At 47.8% G+C, this 24943-nt stretch overlaps 1 long non-coding RNA gene across 1 annotated transcript; it reads left to right on the forward strand.

Moving 5' to 3' along the window:
- Positions 1–18771: 18771 nt before the first annotated feature.
- Positions 18772–24652, forward strand: LOC144389442 (uncharacterized). Its single transcript, XR_013453513.1, has 2 exons — positions 18772–19558; positions 24435–24652. It is a non-coding gene; the product is annotated as an uncharacterized LOC144389442 (long non-coding RNA).
- The last annotated feature ends 291 nt before the right edge of the window (positions 24653–24943 follow it).

Consider the following 24943-nt stretch of genomic DNA (forward strand, 5'->3'; position numbering starts at 1 on the left):
AGCAACCAGTCGCAGGGCTGCTGCTACTCTTTTTATTTTTTATTTGGGTCCCGCTCTCGGTCTAATGAAGAGGGTTTGATAAAGAACAACCTGCGTGCGCTCCGGTGAGTTGCGAGGTAAGTGTTTACCAACTTCAGTCGTTCGACCCGAGTGTCCAGAGGCAATTAGCTCTCTGATTAAAGCTCCGCCAGCGTTAATGAGCAGGCAAGTGCAGGAGGGGGGGAGGGGCACCGCCCGCCTCCCCCCCTCCGGTCCCTCGGTCCAGTCGGCAGCTACATGGAGTTGTCCTGAAATGGGTCATTACGGTAAGATGAGATGTGGAGCCGCGCTGCACGTGGCCTCCGTCGCCTCCGGGGAGAAGAACTCTCAGCTGACGCCTGCAGAGAAGCCTTCAGGTGCAGGTGAGTAATAGTGCCTCTCTGTGGAAACACACAGCTGAGAAGTCACCGGCCCCCGATTGCAGAAGCGAGTGTCCCATTTATTTTCTCATGTGCATATTTCAGAATTGGTGTCTTTGCAAACGATTTGGAGCTTTGGGGCGGAAGCAGCCGGCTTCCAGATAAAACAGCACCGAGGAATGAACGACCGCGAGCAGCTGTGTTTCAAAACCTTCCTTGGATTTGCATCGCGGATTGAACATGTGTAATAAAGGCTGTGGATGCTCACGCACTTAAGGCCTTTAACGCCGGGGAGATTTGTCCCAGTCGATTCGTTCGCAAATAAATCACAAAACAAAAGAAGCTTGGACCAGATCGAGTCCTTCTCTTCTCACGTATACTCAGCTTGAATGTGAAGTCCTGTTAACGCAATAAAACACCCTATTAGCTTTAGGCTGTACAGCAATTCATCTCGGACAGACTGTGAGCAGTACTCTGGGTCGACAGGATCCTGCTGGTTGACTTTGGCCCTTCTGTTGTGTCATATATTCGTCACACATGCGCTCTCGGCTCGGGTCGACTCCCGGCCTGATGGTGCTGGAATCAGCTGAAGCCGCTGGGCTCCACGTACCAATTAGGGTGATATAGCTGTAATTGGTCCTGCCCCTAACAAGGGCAACAAAGCCACCAGGAGAGTCATGAAGATGTCAATCACCCACAAACAGTCCTAGGAAGAGCTCCAATTAGACAGAATTAATTGGTTTGAATCACATGTTGCTCACACTCAGTGTCAGGGGTCTTTGCAGGTTATTCATATCGACCCATTATGCGTTTCCCAGAGCTATTTGTTGAATAAATGAAGCGAGAGCACATTCAGTGACAATAAAACCCCTTCCTTTTACTATCCAGGGATTGGAGGACCCCCTAAAGGAAGTGACCTCACAGTAAGGTCATTACAGCCGTGGCTAAGCTGTACAACAGTCAAGCTGAGCCCCTTTGTCAGCTTTGAGCTGACAAAAAGATGAAAAAGCGAAGGTCCGGTTTCCATCACAGACTTCCCGCCTCACATTTTTCCCACCAAGCCGATAAGGCATCTATGCCGCTTCATTGGCAAGAATATCCTCCCGGTGGTTGATTAACGGCGCTTGCAGCGTAAAACAATCTCTTGCAATGTGATTTACACTCAACGAGACCCTCGCTTCTACGTGTTCTTGTCTCCTGTTGGTACCGTTACCACGGAAACTGTCTGTTACAGACGTCTCCATCATGCAGCAGAAGACAACGACACGGTCATGTTCCCTGTCAGTGATCTATCAGTAGCTGTGTTGTTTTTGCCACTCGGGTTCACGTCCACATATCAGTTTTTAGAGACGTCACATAGCGTCAAAAACGTCTGATCAAGAGGGTTCCTAAGCGGCGAGATATTCAAGCTGGCGTCCTACTCACCGACTGTGCCTGCTCGCTGTGTGTGGCAGCATGGACGTTCTTTCATTGCAATATACTATTTGCCTTTTCTTAGACCACAGGAACCCTCTGGACGCGTGTGCACGCTGCGTCTTTGTTTTAGCCGGCTCTGGCTTTCTCATGTAGCCGCTTGTCAAAATGTTTTGACTTCTCGGGAAAGGCACTTTTCGTGGCCCGGCTGACGCCGCCACGGACAAAAAGACCACCTGCGGTGCTCTTTTCACAGCTTGAAAGCTCCCTTTCACTCACGACCTTTTACGTTAGCCGGTAACTCCTGATCATTTGGGTGGTACTGTGTTGGCCCGGCTGTTTCTCCCCGTATGCACAGCGTGACAGGTGTGTTTCCTCAAGAGGAGCTTTCATATTTAACACGTAATTACAAATAAAACATAAAAAATGTGTAAAGGGAAATAAAAGAGTTGAACCTCAGGCACACAGTGGGAAGTAAACCGAGAGCAATCACACTTTCGTCATTGTTTAAACATGAAAGTCAGTATCCTGAGAATTGGAATCAAGCTGGATCCACAGACCCATGTGGGGGGGTCACTGACGGGGACATGGGGAGCAGATCTGTTAACCCCGTCGGCCACCACCTGGAAGGGGTGGGGGGGGTGTAGCACAGTACGATGTACGCTGCTCTGTGGTTGAGGCTCGGATCCCAGTGATTTCTCTTTCTTTACTGAGGACTCGTGCCAAGATGCCATCTACCACGAGAAAGGCCTGGTGGGAGTTTACTCGCTGCCTGCGTCGAGTGCCAACTCTCCTTTGCTTGAATCCTCGGAAATCTGCTGGTATGAAACCACATCCCTTCCGGCCTCAAATAAACAGCAGCACCCCTGAGCGAGGATTAATTACCCCTGTGACAACTGTGAGATGGAGGGATGGAAGCTCGCCTGTAGCGTGGGAGGGGAGGGGAGGGGACGGAAAAACTGGCTCCAAGAGCTGTTCTTGATTTATACCCGTGATATTCTGCAGCTGAGGGCTTTGAACGCTGAGTTCACGGGGAACATTCTCCGTGTAATATGCGTCACGTGTCTTCGTTCTGGGTTATTTGTGAGAAACCAGCACTGTGCAAATGGGATTTTTATAACGGCAATCTCTGTTTGTTCAGACACAAGTTTGCTCAGACTGACGCACAGAGGTGCAGCGACGGGGGGGGAGGGATTTCAATGAGGTCATCAGCCTCCGTAAATCCAACACACAAACACCCGTGATTAGAAACGCAGAGACGGCTCCATAAGTGCAGTGAAGAGGGTGAAAACGTCAGTGGCCTTCGTGGTCAGAGTGCCATCCTCAAAAACACCGGATGGGGGAATATCTTGGGGAAGAATCCCGTTTGGCTCAGTGGTCAGTCGGCACTAATTAGATGTGTGTTCTGAGCACGGTCCTCTGTTGGAAATGAACGTACTGGTATTATGTGTCGGGTCAGCATGGGGTATGCTCCAATATGCTGCGTGCATCTCTGTCTGGTCCCAGACACACTAATACACATAAATCATCAATATCCCGGCCAGGCAACCTGCCAAAAGCGGACGTGAGGGCTGCCGCCAAGAGAGTGGGGGGGAAAAAAAAAAAAGGATGAGGTCGCACTCAAAGCAGAATTACACAACAGTTTACGGCGAGCTGTAACGATGTTGCGTTTAGTGGATCCGCCGTCAGAGGAGAGCAATGGGGGGCGCGTTGTGCGCGTCCTCTCGTCATGGTCCCACGTGCCAGGCCTCACTTCGCTGGGAGTCACCGCGTGTGAGCTGACTGGCTAATGGGCCAAAATCAAATCAGTCTCCCCCTTCACATTAAAAGTGTGGTTTTATCTGCAGGAGGTTTTCGCCTCCCTCTCCCTCCGAGGCCGAGCCTCATTGTCTTTACTGCTGGCACATGAGCACACAGGGGGAAGTACCCGTGTCCTCAGTTCCCATTGCTCCCTCCCAGGCGCCGCCTGTCCCTCCAGATTGCTGAGGAACAACAAAGTGAAAAGACAACAGTGGACTCCGGCTGGTGCTCGGCACACGACGTGATGAAGTAGCTGTCTGTCACGCGGCCTTTTTTACTTTGCCATTTTTTTTAATTTTTGGCTTGGATTGACGACTCTTATTACCTTTTGAATGCATATGACCTCTGCCCTCAACCAAACGCTCTGTGTGCACCAAGACAGTTGTGTTGAATTGACTTGATTTAGAAAGAGTTCCTATTTTTTTTTTTTATTTCATAGCAAATTACAAACGTCTTCATGACCAAAAGGCCGCTCGGTTGGAGGTGACAACAAACAACAGAGTCATCATGGTACATTTTGGCCGGCCATCTATTCAGGACCCCCCCCTCCCTGTTTCACAGAATCAGGTATTGCACCTGGAACAGACAGATGGAGCCTGAGTGTGTGTGTTATGGGGGATCAGAGGGGGGTGAGCGGGGGTAGTGATTGTTTTCTGCAAACTGGGCGAGGTAGGCTGCCGTCACAGTCGCGGCCTCGCGGCTCGTGGGTTACATAACGGCGTGCCTTTAATCCCCCCGATGATGCATTAGCGTACAGTGTAAGCCTGCTGCGCGTCAGGCTGATTGCTATTGGATCTGTCCGTGCTGCTGTCTCTGCAGTGGTGTGCTTAACGCGCAGGTGTGCAGCAGTTACTCGTGCGTGTGTAAGCGTGCATTGTATAGCACGATTGAGGTCACTGGGAATAACATGGACGTTGTCGCCGGACACGTCGTCACACATTTCATTCTGCGCAAAGAGCTCTGTTTGCTTTTAATACATGGTGGTTAATAACGTTGCACACTTTAACTGCAGAACAAATGCAGATGCATGTAACTACCTAATTGACATAAATCTTCTTCCATTACTGCGTTTGCACTCGACGGATTGTGTGCAGGTGTGATGTCCTTTTAATTATCTTTGGATTAGAGTGCTATAGGATCTATTTCATAAGAACAAAGCCTTCATTTGATATGGATATTTGAGTGATTAAAGTTGTATTTGTGAAGCTTCTAAGTGGCAGTGGAGGCGGTTTTCTCCTCCAAATCTTTGTGAAGCAGTGATAACATGTGACTGCGTCCTCTCACGATGTCCGTCGGCGCGTCGAATGTCTCCTCGGTCTCCATCTCTCCGACAGCGCGTGACCCCCCCCCCCCCCCCGGGGAGGCGACCTGCTCTACGATCCTCACCTCATCATCATTTCTGCCCCCGTGGATTCACTTCCACCAGCAGCTCTTCTCACGCCTCCTCCTCCTCCTGCGCCGCAGGGTTCATCCGTCGCTTGTCTGCCTTTTAATCGATCTCCCACGCGCAGTCAAAGTGCTTTGACTTCTCCATTCCTAACGTATCGCTCATTAATCGCCGCTCTCTCTTTGGAGCGCAGTTCGATGTATGTGGCTCCGCGTCTGTTGGGATTTGACACAAACATACAAACGCTAATGGCTTCAGACCTGCTTATTGGCGGGTATGAAACGTAATCAATGACAGCGATAAACCAATAGGGTTGTTGACATACGTATAAAAGGGTCACCGCCCCAGGGACCAATAACCAAACTATGGATTGAGTCTGAAAATTGGTGTCCGCTCAAAATGTCAAAGCGTGGAGTCTGACTATTGGAGATTGCCCAGTTTGGAGCAAATTTCCACTGACTTGGCTGCCGTATGTGACCATTTGTGAGTGATAAGCTGTTGTCGTATCCACTACAGACCAGGACAAACATCCATTGGTTCTGTCCGGGCCAGATGTCCTGAGCACCCAGATCTCGTATCTCGTACACCCCCCTTTGGGGGTCTCCTCCACCGCAACACCACCGAGCCTCTAACGCACTTTTTATGACCTTGTCAGTGCCGCTCTTCGCTAATCCGCTTGCAGGTCGGAGGGGAATGGATTTATGCCGTGAGAGATAGTATCTGAGGATTAAACGCCCCATTTTCATCATTTAATTTCTTTTCTCAAACTCACCCACCAAACGTAACCGACAGTATCGGTGAGAATCACTTTTATTCAACACGGTTGCTGATCACTAAATAAAAGTCTAAAATGATCATTTGTTGCCATGATGCCTTCAACGTCTTTAATAATAACTTTTCATGATGTACCCCACAAATAACAGTTAGAATAGAGGTCACTGCAGGCTTGTTGTGTCCCAATAAAGACGGGTCTGCATTCTCCCCAACGGCCACCAGGGGGCAACTCCTCTGGTAGAAGTCTATGAGAAAATGACTAGATCTAAATCTATAGTTTCAAGTTTTCTTAGTATATTATGGTCCAGAACATAAGGCAGGGGATGCTTTATCTTTCCGTCCTTCATATACTAAGACACAATATTACATGTGTTTTGTGGAAGTTTCTTAAAATTACATGTTTTAAAACAAATGGATAAACAACATACACTGTAATTACTGCTGTTGTTTGCACCCACCAACAACACTTAGAACCCATCAGCTTTCTATATCCTCTGCGATTCTATTTAATTATGTACATATTTATATTGTCCCTACTACAATGCTTCACACCAATTACCCTGTGCAACCAGCTGATGCAACATTTTCCCTATTTTATGATTATACTCTTGACTGTACAAGCATGTAAAATCACATTTTAACCAGATTGACATTAAAGAAAACGAGTCACACACCCACACGAGTCAAATGACACCTTCTGAGGGAAAACAAAGAGAATGTCAACCCGCTGACGCCACTGTAATCCAAAGCCATTTAGGAAACGTTCCTCCTCTCAGCAGACGTCTAAATGTGAACTCTTGGTCTCCACAAACATTCGTACTTGAAATTACATTTCATCCTCACTGCTCTTGAAATGACAAAAACACCTTATTTTTCCATTCCCTCTATAATGAATAAAAAATGATGAAGGATGTGAAAAGCCGTCATTAAGAGCCTGAGTGTATTGATAATGCAGAATATACGTAGCAATGTGATCACTAAGGATCGGAAATCCCAAATCCCAAGTTGGTCTTGAGTCTGAAATCTTTCAATGATAAAACGTGGAGGTGGATTGTACACTCTACTGCAGTCTAAATAAGGCTATTGTATTTATACTCGTATATATACTTCATTGTGTGAAAGACAGGCATCCATTGATGGAAAGTATTGCTGTTGTAAAATCAAATGCACTTCAAGAGTTCTCAGATTTCTTTTCTGAGCTGATGTGATGTGAACCGGGCGCTCCGGTTTCCTCGTACATCCAATGCTGTTTTGTTTATTATTATTAAGAAAATAATAAATATTTGGAAATATACATTTCTTTTCTCTGTGTATTTTGTTCAACATTTTATTGTCATTCTCTGATTATTTCTCTTGATTCATTCACAAGGACTAAAGTCTTTGAGGGAGACATTGAGGGAGCTTTCATTGTTGGAGGCGAATGATCGTCACTTTTAACAATTCAAATGACACTTTAAGGTTAACATAATAATAATAATAATTCTATAATAATGTCCAAACTAAACCTGCTGTTGTTGAATGAGTCAGATCAACAAGCTTTTGCAAATGTGAGTTGGGTCAAATAGAAAAGAACACTTTAAATGTATATTGTGACGGATGAGTCCTCCCTGATAAAACGATGCAGCTGAATTCAACGTCTCAATTACAAAACGATTATGTAAGTCAATCGTGTTGAAACCGTCCAGTAATTTGATCAACCAGCCTGTGCGCTTATGAGGCAGGTCACAAAGGTCAGACATTATTCTTCCTTTGGGGTGAATTGCCCTCCACACAATTGTTCTCCACAGTTAATATTGACAATACGCAGACTGGAAAACAGCACACGGTTATACATGGTACTATAAAACAATACATTAGTATAGTGTCACAGGTTTAACTACAAGGTTCAACTACAAGTACACAAGTACAAAGATCTCTCAACACCACTACTCCACACAGTTTTTATTTATGCAACAAGGGCAACTTGTATTGGGGCCTTTATTTATTAAGCTGTAGCAGGTTTACGCACCCGATCACAACCACAGGTGTTCCCCTTTTATTCTGACAGCAAAATGTAGAAAGTAGTTCCAGTGATGAGGCCTCTTTTTGCACAGTGTGTTACACACACACAGGACAGGTGGAACAGGCCACACACAGCGAGAACCTCTCCATTTGCCCACTTGGCAGGTAGCAAGGAAAAAAAACGTACAATTATAAGAATGTCAATTTAAAGTGAAGCACGTGCAAAAAAGGTTTAAAAAAAGCATGTTTAATAAAGTCATTTAAAGCATGTCATATATTTTTTGACATATTATACAGTGATTTTTTTAACATGCTTGATAAATAAGAGTGTATCATCAATAATGATCAAGTTGTTTTTTTTGGCCCGACGCGTAGGGGACGATGCTTTTATTGCATTATGTGGAGGTGTTGAAGTGGGATATCTTATTGTGAAAGGCCAGAATTGAGATGACAGCATTGATGGTAATCTAATATATATTTATATCCATGCATATCTGTATATATATGATATGCTAACAGATGACTGATGATATCGTTGAACCACCTCCACGGTGTTTGTCAGCCAGACTTATTCTGGGGATTCATTACTTAGAGAACGGCAAGTTATTATTAGTTTATATATGACATTTTACTGCATATACCAAAGGTATTTAAAAGTTAAGATGTATTCAGCCGCATCTGTTGCTACGGCGTAGCAGCAGTTAGAAAAGGTCTTTTGTGAGAAAATCAGTGAATTCCGTGAATTTACTCTTAAATGCATTCATTTGCATTCATTTAAAGCTGTCACTCCAAACTACCCCCCCCCCACCCCCCCGCGCATGATGACTGTTTCACTTCCTGTCCTCCGATGCAGGGCGTCATACACTATCTAAAATCATCCTCCTCTTTGTTTGCTTTTTCTATTCACGTGGTTTTAACAACCGCTGTGTCAAAAAGAAACGGAATTTTTCATTTTCTGCTGTCAGTCATTTTGTGCGACTGTCGCTTCCTTCAAATTGTGTACTTCCCTTTTTAAAATGCAATTCTTCTACGCGACAACATCGGCGAGCCCCGCCACAGTCTGCCTGCATGAATACAAATGTGATTGGTCTTGTCTTTTCAAGTGGATCTGGGAATGTGTGTGTGCCCCTCCCCCCCTCACACCACCCCCCCACACCCTCCACCCACACACACACACACACACACAAGCAGACAGATTATTTTCAGATGCGCTCTGCAAGGTGATGCACAAATGGATATTACAGGGGAAGAAGTTTTGATCAGGAGAGAGTGTCTTATTGAATGTCTTAATAACGAGTGGGCACACCCACCCACACACACACACACACACACACATATATATATATATATATATATATATATATATACAAATGGCTGCCTCAGAGAGCTGCAGCATAAAGGAGGTCAGGGTGTATGAGCAGGTCATAAAAACACAGGATGTTCTCCCAGCAGGCCGCCGTTTGTGTCCCGTGTGTAACACAATCAACTCCGACTTGTTTTACTGCTGCTACTCAACTAGCAGACAGACACACACACAGCGAACACGGTGCAGCGCTAAGCCGCTTAAGAGCCAGATGTTGGGTGAGACCTCACCAGACAGAATGCTTTATTATTCATCATATAGTCTCATTTATTTATTGTTTTTGTAATGTGTGCAATGATTTTCTTCATCACCCGGCATGCGTTCGTTTTGCAGTGAAAGTCTTTTAAGTAGGTTAATGTCTGGTTGCAAAGAGTATAGCTCATACAGGCATTCCAGTCAGCTTAGCAGTGTTTTGGCTGTAGATATCGGGGGGGAGGGGAGGTTGTATTAGACATTATAAGCCTGCAGTGTGCAGTTACAATGTGCTGATGTGCACATATATATATATATATATATATATATATATATATATTAGGTTTGTTATGCTTCATCACAACTATTTGATCTGTTATCATCATTATTAAAGCTTTATTTAACTAAATACGCGTCATCAGAACATTTTCCAGTGGAGGAGACGGCAGCTGTGGGTCTCTGACAGCCTGCTGCAGTTGAAGGGAAGATTAGATTCATCCTCAACGGCAGTAAATCTGGTTATAATTCTGCAGGCGGTGAATATCCATTCAATTCCAGCTAGTGGTCCCACGACACGGACCAAAACCACCCTCAGGTCCTCTTCATATGATCGGCAGCACAATCCCTTTGCACCGGGCCATAACGTTGTTTCCTATTGAGACGTGAAGAAAGCTGAAACAACCAATAACAGGACATTTGATTTTTTTCTTCTGAAGATATGCCCCCATTTGTCTTTAAATGAAAAGCGTTAGTGACAAATTGTGTTTTCAAAAAGGCGCTCGCTTAAATGAACAACTAAAAAGTTCCAGATTATTATGCATTTGCATTTGTCTGCTATTCCACATCCTGACAGCCGCTATAAGGCCAAAGGAGCACAATATCAAATACACAGGTTGTCATAAATCAGCCTAATCGCTTCCATTCCTTCCCGTGAACTGGTAATATATGCAACTACGAAACCTCAGAGATCCAGTTTCACCCACCAACGTCTTGCCAGGGGAAACTGATGATTTTGTATTCACAGAGGTCCTTTTACACACACAAACAAAACCCCTTTTTGTTTGAAAAAAGTGTTATTTTTGCCTATTATGAAAAATGGCTTCTGCATACTCGGCCCCTACAGGCTTGGAATTGCGTAACAGTATCATGAGCAGATAAGCGACACTATTGTGGCTCCAATGAGCTGGTTGGTAGTTATGTGTAATGACGTTAGTCCTCATTTCAGCCATTTTATTATAATGAATTCATAGAAAAATGCATTTCTTGCCGATATCTCTGTCAAATATCACCGTGGATCTTTGCTCTGGTTTTTCTTTAGGTGTCGGTGTCTTAATTTGGTCTTTTTGAGGGATATTTGATCATTTATCGATCCTCCACCGGTCAGGAATGGTAACATTTACCAGCCTTTACATCTGATTCATTAACTGATCAACTGTTATCCTTCTGCTGTGCTACTACCCCCCCTAAAAGATCCGCTCCCTCTAAAGGGGGCTCAAGGGGGTCCACGGTAAAGAGGGGCGGGGTGGAAAGGGTTAATCGTCACTCTCCTCCGTCTATACCCGCCACCCAGATTCCTCCTCTCATCCCTTTCATCCTTTGCCCTTCATCCTCTCATCCCTTCAGCTGTCGACTCTCATCCCTTTGTTCTCGCCCCTCATCCACCCCCATCGCTCCGTCACTCCATCACACCACCCTTTGACTCTCATTCCCCTCATACGTCAGCCCTCCCGCCGGACTCGTATCACGTCTCCCACGTCTTCACGGGTCTCATTCATGTTCAGGCTTGTGTTAAATATCTTGCGCGGTTCATTTCAGCCGCACACTTACATCGCAACTTGTTTTAGAGAAGCCAAACCGTGATTCATGACTCGTTCATAAACCGCGGTGGGACTCCGGCGGAATGTACTTTGATTAGCTGTGAATTTAGCAGTTACAATGTTGTCTCTAATTCGAGGTTTCATTATTTTTTATTCCATTTATGCACGCAGACTACCCCTCGTTCTCTGTGCACAATGTGAGCAAATGAGTGAACGCCGCCATCCTGCCCGCGTGAGGAAGGACGTGTGTGACTAATTAAAGCAACTCACTGCTTCGTCTCCGTTCAGTGGAAACAACGCTCATAAAAAGCCTTGAGGAGCGTTTTGACCTGTTGCTCATTCACGGAGCGTTCCGCTTCCTGTCCACACGGTTTAAGCTGTTACGTTTGGACCGGGATCGATTCAGAGGTACCTGTTGCAGGTAGAGAATACGGATCAGTGCCCATGTGAGGCATTCAGAACTGATGAATAAACAACACGCGTGAAGCCCCCCCCGGGGGGGCTGCAACAAAACAAAGGAGGAAAGGACGATGCATATTCCTCTCAAGCGGAGATATTTGGCCGCTGAGGAGCCGGAATCTGCTCAGTAAACCGAAATTACATTCTCGGCGGTTCGATTTTGAGAATTCGGCTGAAAGAGAGGAGCTTTTGTCGGGGGTTGAGTACCGTGTTGATAACAAAACCACCCGGAGCAGTTCACACAGGCCGCGCCCTTAAGGTCGGGCGCAATGATTCAACCGCTCATCCTTGTGGATCCAACATTTGCAACGTGACCCGCGGCGGCCTCAGCAACACGGCTCCCGTCAGAGGGAGAGGAGTTTTTGTTCCTCTCAATCGACGGTCCAGGGACACGGCGTGCTGCACACGCTGTAAAACCACTTGAGGAAAGATTGTCTGTAAGGCAGCGTACATTTGTTTTTTACTGGGCTTGATAGCTGCCATTAGCGCTAACATTCGGAGCTCCTACGAGGACAATCGGACTACGAGGACCTCGTCCATTCTGAGATTGGAGGCAATCACCATGGCGATGGACTTCCTCACATCGGCCTCGGGGGTCCAACAATAGCGATCAGGGGAAAAACCTATTTCTTGAAAGGTCGTTAGGGAATCTGGGTGTCCCTTGTGGATTAAGGCGTCTCTACGTTTCAGGGAAAATGCATCATAGAGGGCGAGCAGAGGGCTTCCTGCCACCCGGTGATTTGGTGACTGCTACGTGTTCGGGCATGAAGAAGAAATCCAACCCCACCCAAGTTAAGGAGAAATGCTGCAGGGAGAAGAAACGCTGCAGAATCTTCAGGGGATGCAAATTTCTTAGAGCACATTGTGTAAACTTGGAATGAATCTGCGAGGATAAGCGGATCCTAGATGCCTAGAAACTGTTTCCACCCACATTCACACAACCGTTCATCCATTTATTCAGGTCCAGGTAGAAGACTGAGCAGGTAAGCACACGCGTCCGTCTCCCTGGATACATCCACCTCGTCTCTCTAGGCCTCATGGGGGGGGGCAAACAATGTTGGATTTGCCTGATTGTCTCCCCATCCCAGCTTAAGGATTTACCCCTGTGGAGCACCGGGGACGCGCTGGGTCAGACGTGAGGGGAAGCGATGCCAAAGAGCGCTGGCCTAAGCTTCACCTCGCCGATCCTTGGGCAAACGGTACAAAAGATACAAGAAGGCGATCACATGCTTTCACGTATTCGTACACGTCACCAGTCCCACCTCTGAGATTAAGAAGAGCACTCAAGCTGAAATGTGGAAATAATCAGCAAATGGCTGATACTGATGTTTACTATGTCCTATCCAGATCTGAACATCAGTGAACTCGACCCCGAGGATGACAATGTGTATGTATATGTGTGTGTGTGTGTGTGGGGGGGGGCAGGTTCCCATCCACGTAACACAATCACAACACCATCTGCCGCTGCAGAGGACACCGGGGGGGGGGGGAAGCTCTGCTCTGCCGTGCGCGGATCTACAAACGTGTCCATGAGGGGGCCTCGCAGATGTGGCGGCGGATGACAGATGTTTGCTCTTCCTGAACGCAGGTCAGTGGAGAGCAGAGAGAAGACCCGAAAATGCAGATTAACGCGGTAATTCGTTTCCGGGAATTCATGGGACGCAGCTCACTGGTCCTCATATTGAAACGCGGCCCTCTGGCAACCAAATGGATGAAATCGATGCGCTTATACTGCAATAAGAGATTACGTTTATGACATAGACCTGTGAGATGTTCTCATGTATGCTTATAACTACATTATTGTAAAAAATATAAGTGTCCTCGTTACATTTTATGATTATTTAGGGGATTGCCGGCTACTATACTATAAATTATTTACTGTATTTCTAATATAAATCAGGGTTGCATCAGATTGGTTGTAGTGGCTGTTGCCGCTTCAGAGGTTCTGCTGAAAGGAATGAATGGTTCTATTTGAAACATTGTGGGGGTGGGGGGGGGGGGTCTTCTGAGTCCTGCTGTGGAAAACAGTGACAGTTCTTTATATATTTGTGCTCAATGGCCTCAGGTGAGCGGCACAGTGGAAGGTGCCGGGTTAAATCAGTCGTCAGACAGCAGAATACAGAAAGGGACGGACGGGTCTATTCAAGGAGCTCGCGCTTTGCTGCCAGAGCCGAGATGCCGACTTCTCGAGCATCGGCTCGCATCTCAAGGTGATCCCGCGGTCTAGGACCTGCTGCATGCGGATGCTGGAGATACGAGGAGTCCCCGTCAGTGCAGATAAATCTCCTGCTTTTCACGCCGGTTCCCCGACGCGCCGCTTTCAGGCGCTTCATGCGGAAAATGATTTTTACATTTGAAATGATCTGAGAGTGACGTGCCAGGGGTAACAGATCTCTGACAGGTTATTTTATTCGTTCTCTTCACGGGAAACTGAGCGATGTGGCTGCAGTTTATTCTCCTCCTCCACATGCACGTGGCATCCAACTAAGCCACCACGACCCGAGTGTGTGATTTCCCCCCTGCACGAGGAGACACCTGCGCGCTGTGACGCTTCACTCACGGTGCCCTCGCAGAAAAGCTTTTAAGTCAAACGCGCTCGTTTCCTGGCGTCACAGGGAAGCTGCAGAAGGTGGGAATGGCGTTTTCTCTGAAGCGAGCCTTCTCCTCCTCGTACTATGAATAGATGATGTCACACTGGGCCCGGCGGTCTGTGAAGAGCGGGAAAAAAAACTGCACATCTGGAGTCCTGGCAACAATGTGCAGAGGAGAAGACGCAGCTCAAAGAAGCTCAACGAGGCTGAAAGAAGCTCAGGCAGCGTCCTTCTGGTGACACGTGGCGAACCATCGCTGGGCCAAAACGAATCAAAGGAATTAAAAGGCGACGGTCGTGAGGGGGTGAAAAACACTTTTAGCAAACACGGTTACGTGGATCGAAGCCCTCGGGGGAGAATTCTTCTAATGCTGGAAGTCCATTTAGAGACGTGAGAAACGGACGGAAGCTGAAGGTAATCGAGCACTTGGGTTCTCATGGATACTTTCTCCACATCTTGCCACGCGGTGTCCCTCCAAGGCGGGTGGTGATGTCGGCAAACGCCCCCCCCCCCGCACCGCGCTCGCACCGAGCCTGGCCGAAAACTGGTCACGCCCGAAAGCAGAATTAAAGAAATGGAGTCGTGAGACAACAATGGTTGTATTTTTGGCTTCTGGTGTCCAATCTGTCGTGTTCATTTATTTGTGTGAACTAAATGTCAACTGTCGAGCCCCCGTTGATACGTTTGAGTGCTTGTTATTAGATCCCACGAAGAGATGAATGGATGGGTTTTCCCTGAAAGCTGCCTGTGGGGGTCGATGACATTTCAGGCCTTCAGGCGGGACGCTGGGACGCGACATTTCTCCTCCAAAATCCCCCCGGATGGAAAAGAAAACACCTTCGACAGCGATGGCAACACCGAGTATTATTAATAACGAGCTTTGAGTGCTCCAGAGTGCCGAGAAGCCGACCTTCTCCACTTCAGCTCCGCGGCACCCGGCCAGCAGGCGGAAGCCAACCCCCCCCCCCCCCCCCCCCCCCCCCCGATTTCTTTTTTTCATCCTTCTCAGCTCCTCTTGAGGAGGGAAGCTGGTGCCATTAAACCTTCTTTCTATGGCTCATCTCAACACATTCTAACAGCAACAACTCCATTATGCAAAGTACTGTCTGCGTAGACGCTGACAGATGCTCCGGGCCACTAATTACTCCATTTGTGTGTCTTAGTAAGAATATTCCAAAGAGGTTTGAGGACCACGTGTGACGAAGCCGTGAATGTGACGGTGGCTTTGGAGGGATGGAGATTTCACGACCCGTAACGCCCACTTTGTTCGATTCCACAGCTTTTTTTTTGGTACTTTTTTAGCTTTCGAAGACTGAACAGTAGAAATGTTTCAGCTTAGAGGGGGGTGACTAAAAATACCTGAAATTGAACGCATATGTGTAATAAATGTAAGACTTTTTATGGATACCGTGTGTCAGCTGTGACCCTGTGACCATGGCGTCCGGCTACACAACGGCGCTCCATTTCCACGAGAAGGCAATATTCATTGCGAGTAACATGGGAAGAAATACTTGAGGGAAAATACATAAACACCATGTTGTCAGCCTCCCGACTGTAACTCACGCAGTGAATATAGATGATGCACTTTCATGCATTTATGCAATAGGTTTGAGGAGGTAATGAATTCCGTGTCTGCACTTCGTCGCTCTTTCACTTTTATCTGCGATGTCGGCCAGTGTTCATGTCGGAACAAGCGTAAGCTCTTGTTTAACCAGACAAACCGCGTAGCAGCACATTGTAAGTTACAGCGACGGCGTGCAGGTTTCCGGAGCGGCGCTGTGGAGAAGCGTGCGTGCGGGACGGGAAATGCACCTGTGAACGCTGCAACAAATGTTGCACCGTTTTGCAGCTCTATTATTCTATTTGTGTGTTTGCACATTGTTGCCGAGTGGAATATCTCTATAATTGTACAGGGAATAAAAACATCTGTTATACATCTTATTTATTGTAAGGGTTACGGTTAGGGTTTTGGGATTCTTACAAAGCACCAGAAACGGTAATAAAAAGTCTTCAATTACTGAAACTCCGTAGGTCAGCGGCTTTTTCTGCTCCCACCAATAACGCACATTCTCTCATTTGCTTGACTGATGACACAGGAATATTATTCAGCATTGTCCATGATTGGTTGTGAACTTTAGCCATAAAAAAAGTTGTGCATTGTCTATTTTTTATGTATAATCTAATCCTGAAACTAGATACAGACGGTTACTAGCAGCTCTGAGCAGCTCGTTCCTCGACTGTTCACCATCCATGTGCTTCTTTAGGCTTTGAGGGCTCATGGAGTTTATTCTTTATTAGTCTAGAAATCTACAGCTTTATCATCAGAGCTCTGGGTTCGATTCCCTTTACCTGTCCGGTCCGGCTCAGCCGGGAAGATTGACAGGAAATCAAAGCTGACGAAAGGAAGCTTCACCACGCCGAGGAAGTGCAAGATGATCAAACGTAAACTTTTCAACGTTGCAAACAGTACTTTAGTAGTCTGCTGAATCAAAAATTCAACCTGCTGGTGGGGGGGAGGCTTTTATCTCTCCTTCCCTTCACAGCTGCTGGATGAAATAGAAACTACAGAGAAGCATCATCAGGAAAACAACTCAAACACGGCGCAGGGCAAACCACCCTGCAGGCTTTTGTGTTAAATGTGTATGTACATGACTAATTGGATCCTTAATATATCAAGTTAATAAGACTCAATCGTGTAATTCGACGCTTTTTTTCTCACCAAAACAACACATTTAATGTTTCCCCATGAGACGCGTTGAGGCCTTTGACAGCGCCTTTAAGTGTTGAATGTGACTCCTGCGCGGATGCAACAGTTTCCTGGCAACAAAGCTCGTCTTCCTGCTGAGGAGAACCGCTTTTTTCTCTTCGCGCCTCAGTTGCCGAGATTCCTTCAGCGCGACTTTGTTTTAACGTGCACACCAAGACTCCCCGATACCTCAAAGACATGTAAAAGTCGCGCTCGAGAGCGCAGGAGCACGCAGTGTTCAGGAAACCCCCTCGAGACAAAAGGGACCCTCGGAGACGGAGCTGACAGGTGTCACACAACGTCGGCCTTTTGGTGGGACGCGCGTGAAATCACAGTTTTCCAACCTCGACTCCCCCCGACTCCCACGATCGCCCGTTCCAATCACACTCCCTGCATCCCGGCCGCCCACAGGGATCCATTGTTGGTTCTGTTTTTCCTGTCAATTGTCTCCGGTCACACCATCACCGCTAATGGAAGCCGACGCCCCCCCCTCCCCCCCCCCGTTTCACCGCCAACACCGCCTCCCCTTATCGATCCAGATCCTGCATGTCGATGCCGCGAGGACGCTAATAAGACCCGGGCCGACTCATAAACACTACTTGGCGGTTGCAATCAGGAGGAGAGATAAGGCCCTGCAGAGGACAGAAAGTACCGTGGAGCTTTGTAACCCCCCCACCCACCCACACCCCCCACCCAAGATAAGCCTGAGCACACGCGTGTGATCGGTGGGGGCTGTAATGAGCCGTTCCACTCGGCCGCGTTCAGCCTTTATTGTGGTTTTCGTGCAGTCGGCAGAGCTGTTTGTTCTTTAAAGGACTGAGATGCCAGCAACGACTACGAATACGCTGAACCTGATACAGATTGTGGGGGTCAAATAGCAGCTGGAGATGTGCAGTAAAAGTAAGCTTCTTCTGTTATTGAGACGTCCGTTAGGTTGGAGAGGCAGCGCGGAACAAGTCTTTTACAAGCTCGGCGCTGCGTATTGTGCTGCGTTGTGCGGATTTACTTGTATTCATTCAAGAAGTGGGCAGCGGGGCGGTTTGCTGTTTGGAAGCGTCTGAATCTCCTTTTTTGTGTGACTGTGTGAGTTGTCATCACCCTGCAGCCCAACGCTCGTGGCTTCGGCGCGCTGCGAACAATGCGCTCGTCAGAAACCCGCTCCGTGCTGATGGAACATGCGGCGGTAATCTTCTCTAAAGACGTGAAAGTAATCAGGCCTCCATCATTTGTCACAGGAACAAGAAGAAGTGCAGCCCTCAGGAGAAGCTGAGTGAAGGTCTCCGGTGGGCGGTGTGTCTCCGTCACAACCTCAAAGATACAAGACGAGACCACAAATCATCATTTCGTGGCCTCGTTTGTCTTCTTCATCTCCGCGGCGGCGCTGAAGTCAAAGCCGCAGCGGCGCACAGAAAACTCACATATTGACTGAACGTGGCGCGCTGGCCCTCGAGAAGGAAGGGGAAGAAGAGCTGGAACACCACCAGCGTGGAGTTACGGTGGCCGCCGCGGTGAACGCGACAGCGAGGACCTCCGCCGTCACAACTATTAGCTCGGTTCCTCTGACGCCCGGGAACACTGTCGCTTCTGATCGCTCCTCCAGCGACGACCACGTCCGCTGCAGGCTGCAGGGTCCCCGATGGACCGCTTCTTCTTCTCGCTGGCATTAACGCCGTCGAACCTTTTTCTGTGTGCGATCACACGTCGGCTGCGTGGAAACCAGAGGAGGAACAAGAGGGGTTGGTGCGATTACAGGGAGGTTCTTCTGCTGTGAGTGAGACCCGTGAGTTTTAGAAGTGCTATTCCATAAATAGACGTCTGGTGAGAGAGAGAGAGATTTACTAATTGCCCGAAACAGGTCGTTTACAAAGTATCACATGTTTTCAGTATGAATTCCCAAAAATGACTGAGACTGAGTGGAAGCTAATTCTCTTAAATCGTTCGCGTGTCGCCTCTGGTTTGCGTGCTAATACCTGTAAAAGCTTCTTGACGTCAGTCTCGTCCCGTCCAAGCAGGTAAAGTGAGGAGCGCCAAAGAGGCTTAACTCCCCTCAGTCCATTCAGCTCCTCTGGACAGAGCGGCCGGGGTGTAATAACGAGAACAAACGCACCCAACGAGGCAAAAAAAGGGGTGGGACAAAGGGAGCGCGCCGCGTTTCCATCAGCCATCGGCGCCCTCAATCTGACACCATCAGGCCCGACTGACCCCCCCCCCGCCCCCCGACTGACCGTCTGGAACAAAGGGTGAAAATTCTTTTGGAAAGTCGAAAAGCCGCGGAAGCCCCGACATCGGAGAGCGAGCAATCTGGTTCCGACTCCCCTCCGAATCCCGACCGTGATTACAAATAACCAAGTGGAGCTCGTGAGCTACTTGAGCAGCGACTAAGCTCCCAGACGCAGCCGGTAGAAGCCCCCCCTCCCCCCCACCCCCGAGTGGTGGAAAGATCCCTGCGCGAGTAGAAGTTGAGCAGCGGGGGGCCACTTCTCACCGTCTACACGGACACTGTCGCCTTGTTTACCGGAGCCGATCGATCTCCTGCGTCTTCTACGTCGGCTCGTCATTTTCTCTCCTTTGCGTCAGGCCTCTCGAGGGGGGAGGGAGAGCCGAAAAGAGACGGTAGGTGCTGTAACAATAGGAACTATAAGTAGGAACTATTGTTTAGTTCCGTGAGTCACACGGACTGTTATTGTGAAACACTGCCTTGTAACCAGACCGAGCACGATGGACCGTACACGCGACGTGAGAATGTATTAAAGTTTACAACCCAGTGAGGTGAGACCTGAAGAGTGTCCTCGTGTTTATGATTAAGAACCGCATTATAACATGGTGGCAGCGGGAGAGGACTCGGTCTGAGTACGTACTGGTTTACTCCGGTCTGAAGAGTGTTAACTGCTGCTAGGTTGAGCCGCTAGCGCGCGACTGCCGTGTGATTCCATGGAGGGACTTAAGCCGCCACAGACGTTGTGTTTGGGCTCCAGCAACCTCTCTAAAACATGGAAGAATTGGAGGGATGAGTTTGTCCTGTATCTGGATCTAACAATGGCTGAAGCTGATGATAAACAGAAGGTAAAACTGTTCAGCTATCTTGTCGGCGAGAGTGGCAGAGAACTTTTGGATACCCTGATGGGCGACACAGCTAGGGATGCATGGAGGATAGAGGACATCGTCACAAAGTTTGATGATCATTGCAACCCCAGTGTGAACGAGATCGTCGAACGCTATTGTTTCTTCACGAGAAATCAGGGCGCCAGTGAAAATATAGACAGTTATGTCACAGAACTGAGACTGCTGGCCAAAACATGCAACTTTGGGACTTTGAGAGACTCGCTCATTCGTGATAGGATTGTGTGTGGTGGTAACAACACGATCATGAGAGAAAGGCTGCTGCGGGAGAAAAACTTGACACTGGACACATGTTTACAACTGTGCAGAGCAGCAGAGCTCTCCAAGGAGAACGTTAAAACCATCACCGGGCCGATGGTTGAAGAGGTGCATGCTGTGCAAGGGGCACAGTACCAGTGGAAAGGCAACGACACAGTGGAGTGTAAATTCTGCGGAAGAACACACGAAAGGACCAAACAGAAATGTCCGGCGTTCGGAAAGAAGTGTGCAAAGTGTGGCAGAGAGAACCACTTTGCAGCCAAATGTAAAGCGAAACCAGACCAAAGGAGGAAGAAAAATGTGAGTACAATAGCAACAGAATATGTGAGTGATGAATATGTTGATATAACATGTATCACTGTGACAGACACTGAGATAGTGGATGCAGTGGAGACGGACTTGGGCAAAGATGAAGACCCAGAGAGAGAACAGGATGTGAAAGATAAAACTGTTAAAGAGGACAGTCAGCTTCTCTATGCTGGTATGCTACTAGGCAAAGACATGGTCAAATTCCAAATAGACTGTGGTGCTAGTTGCAACATCATCCCCATTAACCTGCTGAATCCAGACACCGAGCTGGAACACACTAAAAGTGTACTAGTTATGTACAACAAAAGCAAGCTGAAGCCAATGGGGAAATGTAAGATTAAAATAAGGAATCCAAGAAATCACAAACTATATCGCTTGGAGTTCCAAGTGGTGAACACAGACGGTGCAGTGCCTCTGCTGGGTCGGAAAGCCAGTGAGGCGATGAAACTGATTAAAGTGCACCATGAGAATATCATGGCAATGGACAGTATAATCACAACAGGAAAACCGACAACAGGGTGGACGATGGAACAAATCAAAACAAGGTATGCTGACGTGTTCACTGGAGATGGCTGCCTTGGAGGAAAATACAAGATGGAGGTGGACAGCACAGTGAAGCCGGTGCAGCTGCCAAAGAGACGGGTTCCAGTGGCCCTGATGAAACCACTGAAGGAAGAGCTTAGAGACCTGCAACACAGAGGGATAATCACTCCTGTAGAATGCAGCACAGACTGGATCAGTGCTATGGTGGTAGTACAGAAACAGAATGGCAAGCCAAGGGTCTGTATTGATCCCAAACCCTTGAACAAAGCACTAAAACGCAGTCACTTCCCACTTCCAACCATCGAGGACATCTTACCAGATTTGTCAAAAGCTAAAGTGTTCACAGTGTGTGATGTCAAGAGTGGATTCTGGCATGTACAGCTGGAGGAGGAGTCCAGCTATTTGACAACGTTTGCCACTCCATTTGGAAGGTACAGATGGCGGAGGATGCCGATGGGGATAAGTCCGGCCCCTGAAATATTCCAGAGAAAGCTGACACAAGCGCTGGATAATGTACCTGGTCTGTACATTATAGCGGATGACATCCTGATCACAGGACAGGGGGAGACACAAGAGGAAGCGGAACGGGATCACGATGAAAAACTGAAACAGTTTCTCGACAGATGCAGGGAAAAGAACATAAAATTGAATGCAGAAAAGTTCAGACTGCGACAGAAGGAGACCACATACATTGGACACCGCTTGACGACAGATGGACTCAAAGCGGATCCTGAAAAAGTGCGTGCTATCGGGCAGATGCCAGCACCGACGGATGTAAAAGCAGTGCAGAGGCTGATAGGTATGGTTAATTACCTCACCAAGTTTTGCCCACACCTCTCAGACCAATGCAAGGTATTGAGAGACCTGACACACAAGGACAGTGAGTGGACATGGACAACAGAACATGAGGAGGCATTCCTCAACCTGAAAGAGACAATTGCGAATGCTCCAGTATTGAGATATTACAACCCTGAGGAGGAGCTGACAGTACAGTGTGATGCTTCAGACACAGGTTTGGGCGCAGCACTGATGCAGATGGGGAAGCCAGTCGCTTTCGCAAGCAGGGCACTTACACAAACTGAGGGGCGCTATGCCCAAATAGAAAAGGAGTTTTTAGCAGTGGTTTTCAGCATGGAGAAATTCCACCAATACACATATGGCCGCAAAGTCACTGTACAGAGTGATCATAAGCCGTTAGAAACCATTGTACGCAAACCCCTGCTGAGTGCACCCAAAAGGCTGCAGAGCATGATGCTGCGCATGCAAAAATATGACTTGGATGTCATTTATGTGCCTGGAAGAGACATGTTACTGGCCGACACTCTCAGCAGAGCCTATCTTCCTGAGAGTACACCGGTGGAAGCTGAGCTGGAGACTGTCAACATGGTGCAACACTTACCGATCTCCTCAGACAGACTACATGACATAAGGTCTGCCACAGAAAAAGACACCACATTGCAGCTTCTCATTAAAACAATGAGCCAGAGATGGCCCAAGGACAAATCACAAGTACCGAGTGAAATCAGGCCTTACTTCTCATTACAAGGAGAATTAAGCCACCAAGATGGAATAGTCTTCAGGGGTGAGCGTGCCGTAATTCCTGACAAGCTGAGATCAGACATCACTGGTCGATTACACTCATCGCATCTGGGTGTTGAAGGATGCCTACGTAGAGCTAGAGAGTGTGTCTACTGGCTGGGCATGAACGACCAGATTAAGACGTATATAGCCAAGTGTGATATCTGCAGGTCAATGGACAATAAACAGCAAAAAGAAACATTGATGTCACATGAGGTTCCAAGCAGGCCATGGGCGAAGGTGGGCACAGATCTGTTTGTGTTTGACAACAAGAACTATCTCATCACTGTGGATTATTGGTCGAACTTTTGGGAAATAGACTACCTGATAGATACCAAATCCACCACAGTGATAAAGAAACTGAAAGCTCATTTTGCCCGCCAAGGCATTCCGGATTCAGTGATGTCAGACAACGGCCCACAATACGCGTCCCAGGACTTCCAAAAATTCTGCGAACTGTGGGGATTTCAGCATGTGACCTCGTCACCTGGCTACCCACAGAGCAATGGCAAAGCAGAATCAGCTGTCAAGACGGCAAAGAGACTTCTCATGAAAGCCAAAGCAGCTGGACAGGATCCTTATCTTGCAATTCTGGACCACCGCAACACACCGTCACAGGGCCTGGATAGTAGCCCAGCACAGCGACTACTCAGTCGCCGTACCAAAACACTGCTGCCAACGAAAGCAACGCTGCTCAGGCCAGAAGTCGTTCAGGTCAGCCAGAAGCTGAAGAACAGGCAGCAACGTCAGGGTACATATTACAACAGATCAGCTAGAGACTTGGACACTCTTGCCACGGGTGACTGTGTGAGGATACAGCCACTCCCACCCAACGCTGTCTGGAGACTAGGCAGGGTGCTGAAGCCAGTTGATGGGAGGTCCTATGAGGTTCAGTTGCAATCTGGAAGTGTCATTAGGAGAAATCGCAGACACCTCAGGCGTGCACCTGGTGTGACCTTTAGTGACCCTCTCGATATGGAGATCAGTATTCCCAGTCAGCCACAGGCTGTGAGACAGGAACATGCAGAGTCTGTTCCTGTCCCCCACGGTGTCGCAACAGAACATACACCCAGAGACACTGGTGGCGGAGACACCCCTGTCACGACCAGAGCCGGGCGTACAGTGGTGCAGCCACGTCGATATAAGGACTGTGTGGTATCATGCAGATGAATGCTGATGTTTACATGCACCTGACACGTGAAAAGTGTACAAGCGCAAAAGTTATGGTTTATTTGATATTGTTGTGATCATTTGCACATTTCATGTTTGTAGCGAATGGTTGAGTGTTATCTCACTGTGAAATTGGTGATGCTGTGTTTTTAGTTTGTTATAGGCTATGTTCAGCAGTTGCTGAGAGAAGGTTTTATAGATGAGCATATTGAATTGTTTATAATTTAGCAATAGTCAGTGTCAGTATTATAATCGTGCTTGTTGGTCACAGTCAAATGTTGAGATAACAGCTCTAACTCTGAAAAGAGAAAGGATGTAACAATAGGAACTATAAGTAGGAACTATTGTTTAGTTCCGTGAGTCACACGGACTGTTATTGTGAAACACTGCCTTGTAACCAGACCGAGCACGATGGACCGTACACGCGACGTGAGAATGTATTAAAGTTTACAACCCAGTGAGGTGAGACCTGAAGAGTGTCCTCGTGTTTATGATTAAGAACCGCATTATAACAGGTGCGAGATATGGTCAAAGGCAAAGTGAAAATTAATTAGCTCCGAAAAAAGAATGGCTTGCTGGCACAGAAAAGAAGCTCCGCGTTTAACTGATCCCAGAGCTCATTGTCACCAGAGCAGCGCGCGGCCCCCCGGCCCCTCGCCGCGCAAGCTGCACCTTCCTTTGTCTGCACCATCGCTCCGTGGAGGAAACTGAAAAGAACCTGGCGTGATTAAGACGCCTGAATAGACCCCCCCCTCCTCCCTCCTCTCTCGCATCACCGCCGTCGCTATCTACACGCCGTCACTCGCCGCCAGTTCACCTGGACGGCACGCGACTGTTTTTAAAGGTGTTTTTCTGTGGTTGGTTAAGACGTTGTTCACACACGAATGACTTCCCTGATGAACGCCTCCCCCCCCTCCAGGTGTCGTCCTAATCAGCGAGCATTGTGGGCAATCTTATCACGGTGTTTCTCAATTGTTTGAAGTCATTGTCACTCCGCTGCTCGGGGGCACAATGACTGCTCGCA

The sequence above is a fragment of the Gasterosteus aculeatus genome, chromosome 18 (genome assembly GCF_964276395.1).
Source record: "Gasterosteus aculeatus chromosome 18, fGasAcu3.hap1.1, whole genome shotgun sequence".
NCBI classification, from domain to species: Eukaryota; Metazoa; Chordata; class Actinopteri; order Perciformes; family Gasterosteidae; genus Gasterosteus; species Gasterosteus aculeatus.